This window comes from Rhinopithecus bieti, unplaced genomic scaffold, assembly GCF_001698545.2.
Source record: "Rhinopithecus bieti isolate Rb0 unplaced genomic scaffold, ASM169854v2 scaffold_31531, whole genome shotgun sequence".
Classification (NCBI taxonomy): Eukaryota; Metazoa; Chordata; class Mammalia; order Primates; family Cercopithecidae; genus Rhinopithecus; species Rhinopithecus bieti.
In genome coordinates, this window is record NW_016814088.1 from 523552 (window position 1) to 536966 (window position 13415).

General features: G+C 44.6%; 1 protein-coding gene across 1 annotated transcript in view; it reads right to left on the bottom strand.

Moving 5' to 3' along the window:
* Nucleotides 1-11109, bottom strand: part of PAQR8 (progestin and adipoQ receptor family member 8) — a 46051-nt gene extending 34942 nt beyond the window's left edge. Inside the window, exon 1 of the mRNA XM_017849605.1 lies at nt 10654-11109. The gene's annotated coding sequence lies outside the window, so the exon portion shown is untranslated. The remainder of the gene's footprint in view (nt 1-10653) is intronic.
* Nucleotides 11110-13415: the final 2306 nt, after the last annotated feature.

The following is a 13415-nucleotide window of genomic DNA, read 5'->3' on the forward strand; positions in this document are numbered from 1 at the left end:
GTGACCTCTCCTATGCAATTCATGCTTCTTCTGTAAATGTCTTGTTACAATACATTTTAAACTTAAAAACATTTTATAGAAAGTAAAAAGGAGAAAAAAGTGCTCCAATTCAAGTCTAGCAAGACCACTGTTATTACCATTATGAAATACTTGCTGAATATCCACTGTATATATATTGTTGAGAGGGTCAATGGACAAGACGAGCATATAATAAAGCTGGAACTCCATTAGCAAAGACTTTAGCGGTCTTTGGCTTCTCTAGGGAAGCTAAGAGCGAGCTAATCTAAAATTTTACCCTTACCTTACCCTTACCTAAAACGGGCACTCTCTTTCCCCTTATCCTGATTTATTCTTCTTCATAGCATTTTTCACTACCTAAAATCATACATTTCCTGATTTACTTATTGTCTGCCTCCCCCAAGAGAATATATGTTGCATGAAGGCAGGGACCTTGTTCATCTCTGTATCTCCTGTACCTAGAACTGTGCCAACCAAGCACATAGTAAAGTAGACCCTTGAAAAATGTTTTTTAATGAATGATTTAATTTTTTTCCTTTCTGCAAACACCCAATTGCAAAAGGGTATCTGTATCTGAGGTCCTGCTCTATGTATTCCTTATGTAGCTGACCACTGCAATCCAGTGCAGAAGATAGGGAATATACACACACACACACACACACACACACACACACACACATACACACACACACGTGAAGTGGTGCCAAGTGATATGAAGAAAAATGAAGCCAAATAAAGTGATTTCCTCAGGGCCTTACATACCATGTACTATTCTGATTTTTGCCTCTGTGCCATTGCAGAAGGTATGTCTCCCATCATAAATGTCCCCCCCTTTTTTTTTTTTTTTTTTTTTTTTTGAGACGGAGTCTCGCTCTGCCGCCCAGGCTGGAGTGCAGTGGCCGGATCTCAGCTCACTGCAAGCTCCGCCTCCCGGGTTCACGCCATTCTCCTGCCTCAGCCTCCCGAGTAGCTGGGACTACAGGCGCCCGCCACCTCGCCCGGCTAGTTTTTTTGTATTTTAGTAGAGACGGGGTTTCACCATGTTAGCCAGGATGGTCTCGATCTCCTGACCTCGTGATCCGCCCGTCTCGGCCTCCCAAAGTGCTGGGATTACAGGCTTGAGCCACCGCGCCCGGCCAAATGTCCCCCTTTCTGGATATTATTCTTCTTTCAAGATCTCAGTCAGGTTGTTTCTCCTGAATTACACTCAAACTACAAGAGCTCCCATTGACTTTACCCTGTCTCACATTGAGCAGTACTGCACATACTACCAGTGCCTCAGAGTCCTACACACAACTATAAACATTCTAAAGTTTTCTCCTTCATCGAAAAAAAAAAAAATAGCAGACCCTTCAAATGTATTAGGCTCCTTAAGCACAGAAAGACATGCTTTACACTTCTCTTACATCTCTCAAGGAATCTAACAGTGTTGGGTACTTATTAAGTGGCCAAAAATATCCCTATAAATGAACTGACAAATTTCCTATTTGAACCCCACCTCTGCTGCTCCAGCCTTATTTCATTTATGCCCCAACATCTATTGCCTTTTTCTCCCCCTCCTTCCCTAGTGTCCCTCTAAGTTAGACTGATTCTTGAGAGCTACAAAAATCTGAAATATTGACATCCCAGATGAGACAAAGACATTGTCTGAGACCCTCAGACCAGAAGTTTCTCAGAAGGTGACAATAGTTCCAGAGATGTAAGTCATAAACAAGTCATCATTCAGTATGTTTTTAAGACGAAAAAAAAAAAAAAAAAGCCATGCAATCAAAAAAACACCTATAGCACTTCATGAATTAACCTGAACCTTTTCATCAAACCAAGATTTGAGGAATCAGTTTCTACTTTCTTGAAATGCCACCCAGTTTCAATGACATTCTTGAACCTATCTGGGTAACATTTTAGTACTGCAGGCAATTGAGTATTAGCCCATGAAACTAATTCCACTTTCTTTTTTTTTTTTTTTCCTGAGACGGAGTCTCGCTCTGTCGCCCAGGCTGGAGTGCAGTGGCCGGATCTCAGCTCACCGCAAGCTCCGCCTCCGGATTTACGCCATTCTCCTGCCTCAGCCTCCGGAGTAAATGGGACTACAGGCGCCCGCCACATCGCCCGGCTAGTTTTTTTGTATTTTTTTTTTTAAGTAGAGACGGGGTTTCACCATGTTAGCCAGGATGGTCTTGATCTCCTGACCTCGTAATCCACCCGTCTCGGCCTCCCAAAGTGCTGGGATTACAGGCTTGAGCCATCGCGCCCGGCCTGAAACTAATTCCACTTTCTAAAGTGCTCAGGGTCTCTGACAACTCAAGGGAATAATAGTAATGCCTTTATCTTGCTTAAGTGCAGGAATCAAAAAGCTAAGATGGGATTTCTGGAATGAATTCACTATGGAAAATACAAATGTTCTAATGTGAGAGCCATTAAACTACACCACTGACTATATACTATCTGCTCTTTCCGTCCATATTTTATACAGATTTACCAAATTCTCTTTATAATTTTCACCAACAAAAAAGTCATTTCTCCCAAAATTATGATCCACAGACATTATTCAGCAGAGTATGTATATTTTATTTCCATCTTCACCTGGTTTGGGCACGTGTAGCTCACCTCCAGTTTCCTGACTATGGATTTATTTTGAATCTTTTGGTATTTTCTTGGACTCAAAAGAGTAGGTGTTAAGGACAGGGCAAATACAGAGTTTCACAATATTGTCGGAAAGTACCCAATTCTCCATTCTTTGAGAATAGAGATTTTTTTTTATTCTTCTTTGCTCCTTTTAATCTTGGACCCTCAAAGGATAAATGTCACCACCTCTACTATTAGCTGTGTCTCAAAATCAACAAAAAGCTCTTAAATCAGTAACCCTAGCTCTGGTCTTTCTCAAATTCTTACAGCCCTAGGAACAGAGGTCAGGAACCAGGTCACCCTGGAAAGAGAGGTGAACTAGCCTTGGGTCTTCCCTAGGTGTACTTGTCTTGAAATTTTGAAGTCCCCTATTACCTCCATTGTATATTAACATTCATCATAATTATTAACTTACTCATTCAACAAATATTGCTCTGATATGGTATTGAATATCCTTCACATAAGAAAATATGAAGTTTATTTGCCACCTAGATGGTTTGGAAGCCTATACCCTCCAAGACATTGAGAAAAGAAAAACCTTTCCCTCAGGAGAGAGAATGAGTGCCGAGCAATGGGAGAAGCCCCTTATAAAACCATCAGATCTGGAGAGAACTAACTCACTATCACTATAACAGCAAGAGGAAAACCGCCCCCATGATTCAATTATTTCCACCTGGTCCTGCCCTTGACACGTGGGCATTATTACAATTCAAGATGAGATTTGGGTGAGGGGACACAGAGCTAAACCACATCACTCTTCATCTGTTAAAAAAAAAAAATAGTTGGCCGGGCGCGGTGGCTCAAGCCTGTAATCCCAGCACTTTGGGAGGCCGAGACGGGCGGATCACGAGGTCAGGAGTTCGAGACCATCCCGGTGAACACGGTGAAACCCCGTCTCTGCTAAAAAATACAAAAACTAGCTGGGCGAGGTGGCGGCACCTGTGGTCCCAGCTACTCGGGAGGCTGAGGCAGGAGAATGGCGTGAATCCGGGAGGCGGAGCTTGCAGTGAGCTGAGATCCGGCCACTGCACTCCAGCCTGGGCGACACAGCAAGACTCCGTCTCAAAAAAAAAAAAAAAAAGTTATATTTGCTCTTTATGCCTCATGGGATGGTAGCAAAAGTCATATTTGAGAGGATATATAAAAGCACTTTGAAAACTGTCCAGCAGATGTGCACGCAGAAATACTGAATGAGGTAAATTTATCAATATTAATTAAACACCTCTAAGGTTCTAAAACAGTGTTTTTCAAACTTCGACCACAACCAATTAGAAGCCAGCATACACCCAAGACTAAACAAAAGTTTAGAAAACAATACTTACGTTACTTAGATATTTTTAATTCCCTTTTCTTCTTTTTTTTTTTAAATGCAAGTCATGCATTTCACAAGGGAGTGGTCCTTGACCCTCAACTCACAATGGGCATCAGAATCATCTGAGAATTAAAAAAATCTGATACCCAGGTGCTACTCACCTTGACTCACAAACAATGGCCTGGGGTGGGGCTCCGGCAACAATATTCTTAGACAGCCCCAGGTGATTCTATTCTACAGCCAGGACTGAGAACCACAGTACCAATGGTTTCTAGATCACAGCTAAGAAAACACTGTTACTTATTTATATCCTTGTCTGCGAAACATTCTCTGTGCCCAGAGTTTGCTCCACTGTGCCCATCCCCCAACCCATTTTGCTGAAGATCTGCTTGTTACTGAGTTAATTACTCACTCATGTGGCTCGGGTGTGTGTGTGTGTGTGTGTGTGTGTGTGTGCGCGCGCGCACACGTCCCAAGTAGCTGGGACTACAGGCACGTGCCACCACGCCTGGCTAATTTTTGTATTTTCTGTAGAGATGGGGTCTTGCTATATTGCCCAGGCTGGTCTTGAACTCCTGGGGCTCAAGCGATCTTCCTGTCGCAGCTTCCCAAAGTGCTGGGATTACAGGCATAAACCACCACAGGCAGCTAAAGAAAAGCAAAGGGAAGGGGAAATGGCCAGACCTCCTCACCTGCTCACACAGCAAAGGTAACTCTCTGATCATGCCTAGACAGGGGTCTGAGAAGAGCCTTCAGAAGCTGGGAGATAAGTTCAATCAGAAGGAGCTTCCTGGCCTGGCTATCTCCTCCCTCCAAGTGTAGCCCAGTGGGAAGAGAAAGCTCCTCCATCCTCATCTTTCCTCTACACAAGTCTGGGGGACTGTCCTGTTTGCTTGGTTGATCTGCAGACTACACTTAGCTGTCTGGCAGAACCTAGGCCAGAATGCAGAAGGTACCAGGAACGCTGGAGGCCCTACATCTGTGCCCCTGCCCTATCCTTGGGCACACAAATGGAAACAAGAAACCTGAATTCTTTCTGTACGTAATAGGTTAAGAAACAAAATCTGTCTGTTTAAAGCACAGTCTTTGGATTTTGACCTAGATCTACTAACCAGTCATGATACTAAGAGTTGACACTTACTGCGATCCTTCTGTGTGCTAAGCATTTTTTTTTTTTTTTTTTTTGAGATGGAGTCTCACTCTGTCGCCCAGGCTGGAGTGCAGTGGCCGGATCTCAGCTCACCACAAGCTCTGCCTTCCGGGTTTACGCCATTCTCCTGCCTCAGCCTCCCGAGTAGCTGGGACTACAGGCGCCCGCCACCTCGCCCGGCTAGTTTTTTGTACTTTTCTTAGTAGAGACGGGGTTTCACTGTGTTAGCCAAGATGGTCTCGATCTCCTGACCTCGTGATCCGCCCGTCTCGGCCTCCCAAAGTGCTGGGATTACAGGCTTGAGCCATGTGCTAAGCATTTCATACACACTCTAATTCACATCTCTTCAGATATGCATTTGATGGATACTCAGATTAAGTAACACACCCAGGGTGGCACAGTTAAGAAATGATGATGTCAGGGTGCTAATGCAGGTTTATTTTTACTCCAAATCCCATGCTCTAGCCAAGGGCTTCTCAGCACTACTGATATTTTGAACCAGATAATTCTTTGTTGTGAGGGGCTGTCCTGTGCATTATAGTATGGTTAGCAGCATCTCTAGACTCCACTCATTAGATGCCAGTAACATCCCTCCCCCTCCAGTTATGACAATCAAAAATGTCTCCAGACATCACCAAATTTCATCCTCTGGGGAAAGAGGGGCAAATTCACCACCCCCTTCTCCCCATTAAGAATCACAGCTCCAGGCCGGGGGTGGGGGGGTAGCTTATGCCTGTAATCCCAGCACTTTGGGAGGCCAAAATGGGCAGATCACAAGGTCAGGAGCTCAAGACTAGCCTGACCAACATGGTGAAACCCCGTCTCTACCAAAAATACAAAAATTAGCTGGGCTGGTGGTACGTGCCTGCAATCCCAGCTACTCAGGAGGCTGAGGCAGGAGAATCGCTTGAACCCGGGAGATGGAGGTTGCAGTGAGCCGAGATCGCACCATTGCACTCCAGCCTGGGTGACGGAGCAAGACTCTGTCTCAAAATAATCATCATCATCATCATCATCATGGCTCCAATCTAAGCCACAATGTATGTTGTTTCCTTGTCCTTTACAAGTACATAAACTGCTACTCAGAAGACAGAGCAAGAACCAAACACAACATTCCAGGAAAGTTTGGTAAAGCAATAATACCACCCTATCCTATAGATATATAACTTTGTAATTCACTAATTATAGCTATTATCTTCTTTTATGGCCTCTGAGTGCATATTGGGATCTAATTTTTAAAGAGTTAATCCACCTCAAAAATATGAACACTATTGAGAGATCCACCTATTTACCCGTCTTTGAGAAATTGAGGGAAAAGATCATGTAGTAAAATCCATATTAATTCTTAGCTCCACAGGCCATTAGGAGAAGAAACTTTTGTTCATGCATCATTGTAAGAGAGCACATGATGTGAAAGAACTTCTGAAGGGCAAAGCCTGTGTCTCAAGCCTCTCCATCTCCAGCACTTGCTTGCCTAAAACAGAGAATTCTCACTAAATGGTCAACATTTCATGAAACATTAACTATTTCACAGCAGCCCTTAATCATCTGATTAAAATTAAGATGAAACTTTCCCATCTTTCTAATATATGGACGTATATATATTAAATAACACTTATAAACTTGAAAAAAAAACTAGTGTTGACATTTACAGAAGAGCTGAGATTTCAGTGCCAGGCTATTCTTCCCTATTGTTTAAAAAACACAGCAGAGCAAAACTCACATTTGGAATGAAAGGAATGTTTACCAGAATCATCTCTTTCAATACATGCCAAGAGAACTGTAGCTGTTTCGTTAGAATAATATTTTCATTGGATGAAGGAAAAAAAAATTAGAGGAGAGGCTTTTAAGCTTTTTTCTTTGAGATTTGCCTTACCACGCCAAACTGTTATACCTAATATACAATCATAACAGGAATGCTCATTTTAAAAAATCTGAATTCAAAAGAAAGTAACTGGGAGCACTGACCCCATTTATTTGGAGTCTGTATTTCCTCATTTCTGAATAAATAAAAGTAAGTAGTTGTGGTTGCTTTTAAAGGTTACCCTTTAAAATTCTTAAAAGACCACCCTTTAAAACTCTTAAAAGAACAGGAGGGCAAAAACCAAAATGTTCTATTTGTAGTTAGTTGCAAAACCTAACTGAAGGGAGTATCATTACCTGGGAAATGATAAATTTCCACATGACTTCAAAGGACTTTTAACATAAGACTATCAATAAATAATATTCCTAACAAGAACAGCTAGACTCTGTTGAGCACTCATGTGTTGGGCACCGAACTCAAGTGTTCTACATGCATCAATGCTATTTCATCTTCATCACAGCCCCATGAGGTACATGCTCATTGATATCTTCATTTTAAGGTAAGAAAACTGAGGTCAAAAGAGATGAAACTTGCCCCCAAACCACAGCTAGATCAAGATTCAAGCTGTGGTTGTGTGAAGCTTTATGCTATACAACCTGAAAAAAAAAATATGCGGATTTTAAAAAGGGATATGTTCAGGTCATTTTTTACACTGTGTGCCATGAAATCTCAAAGTTGAAATTAATTTTCAGAAATCATTCTCTTCCCTTTACTTCTCTAGATCCTTTCACATCAAAAATCAAGCACCAGGCATTACCTACAGCTGGGGCAAATGGCTTTCTGGGTACCTCTTTTTTTGGTGAGACAACAAGTCTTTTGTATTTCTGTTTTGCTTTCTGTAAAAATCCACAATGACGGAGACTGCCTATTAACAAATATCAGGAGGGGAAAAGAAAGACTTACTTTTTCTAGCCCAATATGCCATAAGCTATAACAATAAAGTGACAGGACCAATTACTTTACACACATACCAGAGCATAAACACCAAAATGAAGGTTGTGCTTCAAAGTAGTTAAGTTTTTGAGGAGTTAAATGTTATACTCAAAATTTCCACTGTGGAGATGATGGGAGCCCCTAACCCCGGTTGTTCAGGGACCGACTGTAATTCCTTCCAATCCTAAATACACACTCCATGCCATTACTGAATGCCCCTTTTAGAACTGCTGGTCCTTCAAGAGAATTTTCATTATTTTAATGAGCATACTTCTTATTGACAACCTGGATTCCCCACCCCGGAAGACCAAGTTGGCCCTGCACAGTGCCTAGCTGTTTCCCAGCTGAAGAAGGTTTGCCATCACTGAGGCAATCAGGAAATGTGTTGCAAACTCTGAAGGCAACTCCAAAGCAGGAGCTCCAAAATTATTCTCAGTAGTGACAGCATCACTAGAATTAGTACACAGCTTGCCAAGAGCAGGCTTTTGAAGGGAAGAAATACTGATTTGAATGTATAAATACTGGCATATTTATTTTAACATTTGGATAAAGAACTGGAAGCATCAGCAAGTGTTACGTCCAAGTGAATAAGTACACTGCTGCAGGAATGATAATGCAGATTTTGATGCAAGGTCCTGACCACTCAGTAAGGTATACACACACCCTTAATGGAAACATGCTTGTCCTGAAATGATTCTTGTAAAATGAATAAATCACTTTCTATCCTGTTAACTTGCATAACTATTAAAGATTTCCTTTTCATGAATTGAAAAACAGACCCAACAAATGCTAGTTGCCAAAATAATCCTTGTTTCTCCAATGAAGCTCAAATCTCAGTGTGTGTCAGAAGATGGACCTATATGCACCAGAAGGAAATCTGGTGCACACACACGCGCAAAAAAAAAGAAAAACCCAGGTATCTTTCAATGGATATATCCACTTAATAAGATTCCTCTACCCTGGGTCTTCTAGAATTGGTTGTTACGCCAAATAACTGAACTAATTACAATACATAATTAACAATACAAGATGGGTTAATGTAAGATAGTCAACATTTAACTAATAATTGAAGGACATGCACCCAAGGACAAACAACAGAAATAAAAAACAAAAACAAAAAACAAAAGCCATGCCTTGGTCCTTCGTTTTTAGATACACACTTGGATACTCATCCACTGAGGTCCTAAGCAGTCTGGCTCCCTTCCAGTTGACCTGGTCAAGGGTGCAGCAGCTCAGGGCTGGGTACACGCTGTGGATGATCTTAACAGGGCAGTCAAGGGCAGTCCACCTTCCATGCAGGAAACACCTATTAACTTCACTAACAGGAGTCTTCACTGACAAGCAAATACTCCCAAACTGCACAATACTCTCATGTTTAACTCGACTGGAATGCAGTGCGTTTGTGGGCATTGTTTGGTGTGTGTATGGGTTGTGGATTTTCCTCGTTTTTACGCAGAAACAGCTTCTCACAGAGTACTGGAACAAATAGTACACACGTGGGTCTAAAAATCACACATACGGTGTGTTATATAAGTTATCCCTAAGGCGCACACACACAGGTAGATATTACCTGTACATGTGAAATCTCACTCCATAACTATTATTTTTAGCCTAGGCTCTTCTCATCGGGTTCCTGGACAAAATCATTTCTAACCCAGCTAAGAAATATGGGATGCAACTTAGGTCAAGACAATGAGTCTGCCAAGGCCCCTGTACCTCCCGCTAGTCTGCCAGTGCCTGGCGCACCTCTAGATGCACAGGAAGCTGCGGTGCCCGGCTGCCTCCAGGTCCCCGCACCGGGTCGGCGAGGTGCAGCAGCCCCCCAAACCCAGGCTCCGAATATTCCCCAAGCGCGTTGAGTGCGAGGTCCCCACCCGCCCCGGTATGCCCGGTGTTGCTGCCTAGATTCCCTTTCGAGTTGTCTACGACCCTGTTCCACCGAGGGCGCTTCGTTCCCATAGCCGAAACAGACGTTCCCAGCGTTCCAGCCCCACCAGCCACCTCCGACACCCCACCGCAGCGTTCGCATCCCGCCAAGCCCCAGCATCTGCCCATTAGCCAGCTGCCGGCGGTTCTCATCACAACTCGGCTCCTCGCGCCAACCCTCTCACCCTCTCAGAGAAGCCCCCTCCATCTTTCCCGGGCGAAAGCACATGCCTAGCCCCACCCTACTCTTTCTGGGGTTCCCCTACCTCGGGCTCCCCATCCTCGGGCTTCCCCCTCCCACCCCGGGCTTCTTCCCCTTCGCACTCCCCTCCCGGGTTCCGTTCCCCTCCGCCCTGCGGAGGGCGCCCCAAAAATGCGGATAGGGCACCCCTCGTTCCGCCCTGTCGGACTCCCCCATGTTGCGGTCCTGAATCTCCCGCCCTATGGGCTCAGGCTTCCCAACATCGCGGTCCCCACACCCCCGCCAGCTCTCCAGGCTCGGGCTCCATGACTCCCCAGCATCGTAGTCCTGGCCACCCCACTACTGCCGTTCAGAGCTCCAGGGGTCCCCAACATCCTAACCCGTCGTCCCCCTCTTCCGGGCTTAGATTCTGAGACTCAAAATAGGGGCCCTAAACTCCGGCCCCTGGCCTCAGGTTCCCAACGCTGCGGTTCTGGACCTCCCCTCCGAGCTCGTGGTGCGACGACTCCCCAGAGCCGCGATCCTGACGTCCCCGCCTCCCGAGCTCGGGCCCCGGGGCTCCCCAACCGCGCGGTCCCGATACCAAACTCAACCCGCTCCGCGCCTCCCGCGGCTGGACTCACCGGCAGGGGCGGCGGCCGAGCCCGTGCGCGCAGCCCAGCCCGGCCCAGCCCGCACTCCCGCCTTGGGGTCCCGGCCACTAGCTCCCCGCAGGCGGCTGCGACCGCGGCGGGCTAGGCTTGGGGGAGCGGCCGGGAGGAGGAGACCGCCGGGGGCGGGTGACGCCCGACTCCGCCCCTTCCCAACCCGGGGGCGGGATGCGCAGACCCGCGCGCTCTGCCGCTGCCCGCGCCGCTGCCGCCGCTGCGAGGAAGTTGACTGACGCCGCTTCCTTCCACCCAGGACGCAGACCCTCGCAGTCCCTGGTAGCTGCAGAAAAACCGGACTTTGAGACAGGGACGCCTTAACCGCCCTCGTATTCTTTCCAAGAATTCACCTCCCAGGGGGCCATTTCCAAAGTCCCTCGGGAAGGGCGGAAAACAATAACAAACTTCATCTGCGCTGTCAAGACTGATTTAAATCCTGGCCTTCTCTCTCTCACCACTCTCGGGTGAACGTTCAGGGTCATGCCCATGATATAAATAATGTGATGACATACTACGGAGGCCCTTGCAGACACTTCAACACCCCTAAGATACACCCGCCCAAGACTCGTGCCTCTCCCATGACTACATCACACAGACACATCTGACACTGCCCTGCAGAGGATCCCTCTTCTACCCTGTGCCCTCAATCCCCAGCACTCGTGAGTCCTAGCAATAGCGACCCACACACACAATCTATTGGGGGTGGAATGGGGGGGTGGATTCCACCTCCCGACTTGCCCCTCACCCACAACATTCTCTGTATTTTACCATGAGAAAAAGACAGTTAAGAAGTTGGATGATCAATTAACAAATCAAGTTGGCTTTGCTTTTAAAAAGCCTTCTTCACTATCTGGAGAAAAGGCCTGGGAAGATGGCTTGCTTACTGTAAGATTTTCTGGTCTGCTTACTGTAAGATTTTCTCAGATGGCCTAATTCTGGTCTGCTTACTGTAAGATTTTCTCAGGCCTAATTCTGGTCTGCTGTTTCCCAAAACTTCTCTTATACCACCGTGTTTCAGTGACATGTCGCACAACATCTCGCATTTGTACAATGTTTCTCTTTTTCAAAACATTTTAGCTGTGTGATGGTTCACACCTGTATTCCCAGCACTTTGGGAAACACCGAAGTGGGCAGATTGCTTAAGTCCAGGAGTTCGAGACCAGCCTGGGCAAAAAGGTGAGACCCTTTCTCTGCAAAAAATACAAAAATTAGATGGGTGTGGTGGCACATGCCTGTAGTCCCGGCTTCTTATTCTCAGGCAAACATTATGAAGCCAAGAAAGTAGGTAATCTCAGCAGGATTATTTCAGTTCCATAAATGAAGACATTTAGACTCTGAGCAGTTACATGGCAGGTTTGAAGCTGAGTCAGAGCCAGGAAAGAGCCCAGGGGCCTGTCTTCAGAGCCACTGCTCTCCCCAGGGAATCATAGTCCAGCACTTACTTATAGGTGGATACTAGTGGAAATGTCACCATGCCTGACTGGTAACTTAACTTTTCTATGCTTCAGGATCCTTATCTCTAACACAAAAATAATAATTATACCCACATATCATACAAGGAAGGCCTAATTAAATGGGTGAAAAGACAATGACTTCATTTAAGTGGGGTTTTTTTGAGATGGAGTTTTGCTCTTGTTGCGCAGGCTGGAGTGCAATGGCACGATCTCGACTCACTACAACCTCCACCTCCCGGGTTCAAGCAATTCTCCTGCCTTAACCTCCTGAGTAGCTGGGATTACAGGCACCCGCCAGCATGCCCTGCTGTTTTTTTTTTTTTTTTTTCTGGATTTTTAGTAGAGATGGGGTTTCACCATGTTGGGCAGGCTGGTCTTGAACTCCTGACCTCAGGTGATCTGCCTTCTTCAGCCTCCCAAAGTGCTGGGATTACAGGCGTGAGCCACCGTGCCCAGCTTAAGTGGTTGTTTATGGAATCTTTGTTTCAATACTTTCTACTTGCAGCAAAGATATACTATCCCAGTGGACTACACAGGAAGAATTTGGGAAAACGTGAATATCTGTATTTTTTTACCCTAAAGTCAAATCCATCATTCCTTGACATTCCATGATCAGATAGCCATCCATACTTAGTGTTTCTATTTAGATCCCCTGCCAAATGGCCAACTGGGAAAAGTAACCACGATACTAATTTCACATACAGGATGCTAAAGAACTGCGGTTGAGTCCAATTAAAAATAAAAATCATGATTTTCTTGTACTGTCTGTCTATTTTATCTCATTTAATGGTGGAATGGTAGGGGCTCACTAAAGCTAATTTGATTTTCATTAGGAATTGCTCATGTCATCTTTTCCTTTTGTTTGTGTATAATAATAACAATTCAGGGAGCAAATAAATTAACCCATGCAGACAAAAAAGAAAAGATGTAGAAATTGCTCCTGGGCCCTCAGTGAGCCCTGGGCACATGTGAGATTTTGAGGCCTTATATCTGATCTCTCATTCTCTAAGGTAACCAGTTCCTAGTTGAAGAGTTTCAGATGGCAAGCTATAAGAATAAATGATAAAAGGACTGAGCAGGAAGCTTTAATATTATTATTATTTTAAAAGTCTTATCTAATATATTTATTTTTAAATTTTTGATACTAATAATTGTAGGTATTTATGAGGTACATGTAAATTTTGACATATGCATACAATATGTAATGACCAAATCAGGGTATTTAGGGTACTTATCACCTCAAACATATATTTTTTTAAAAATATTTTTAAATTAATTTTTTAT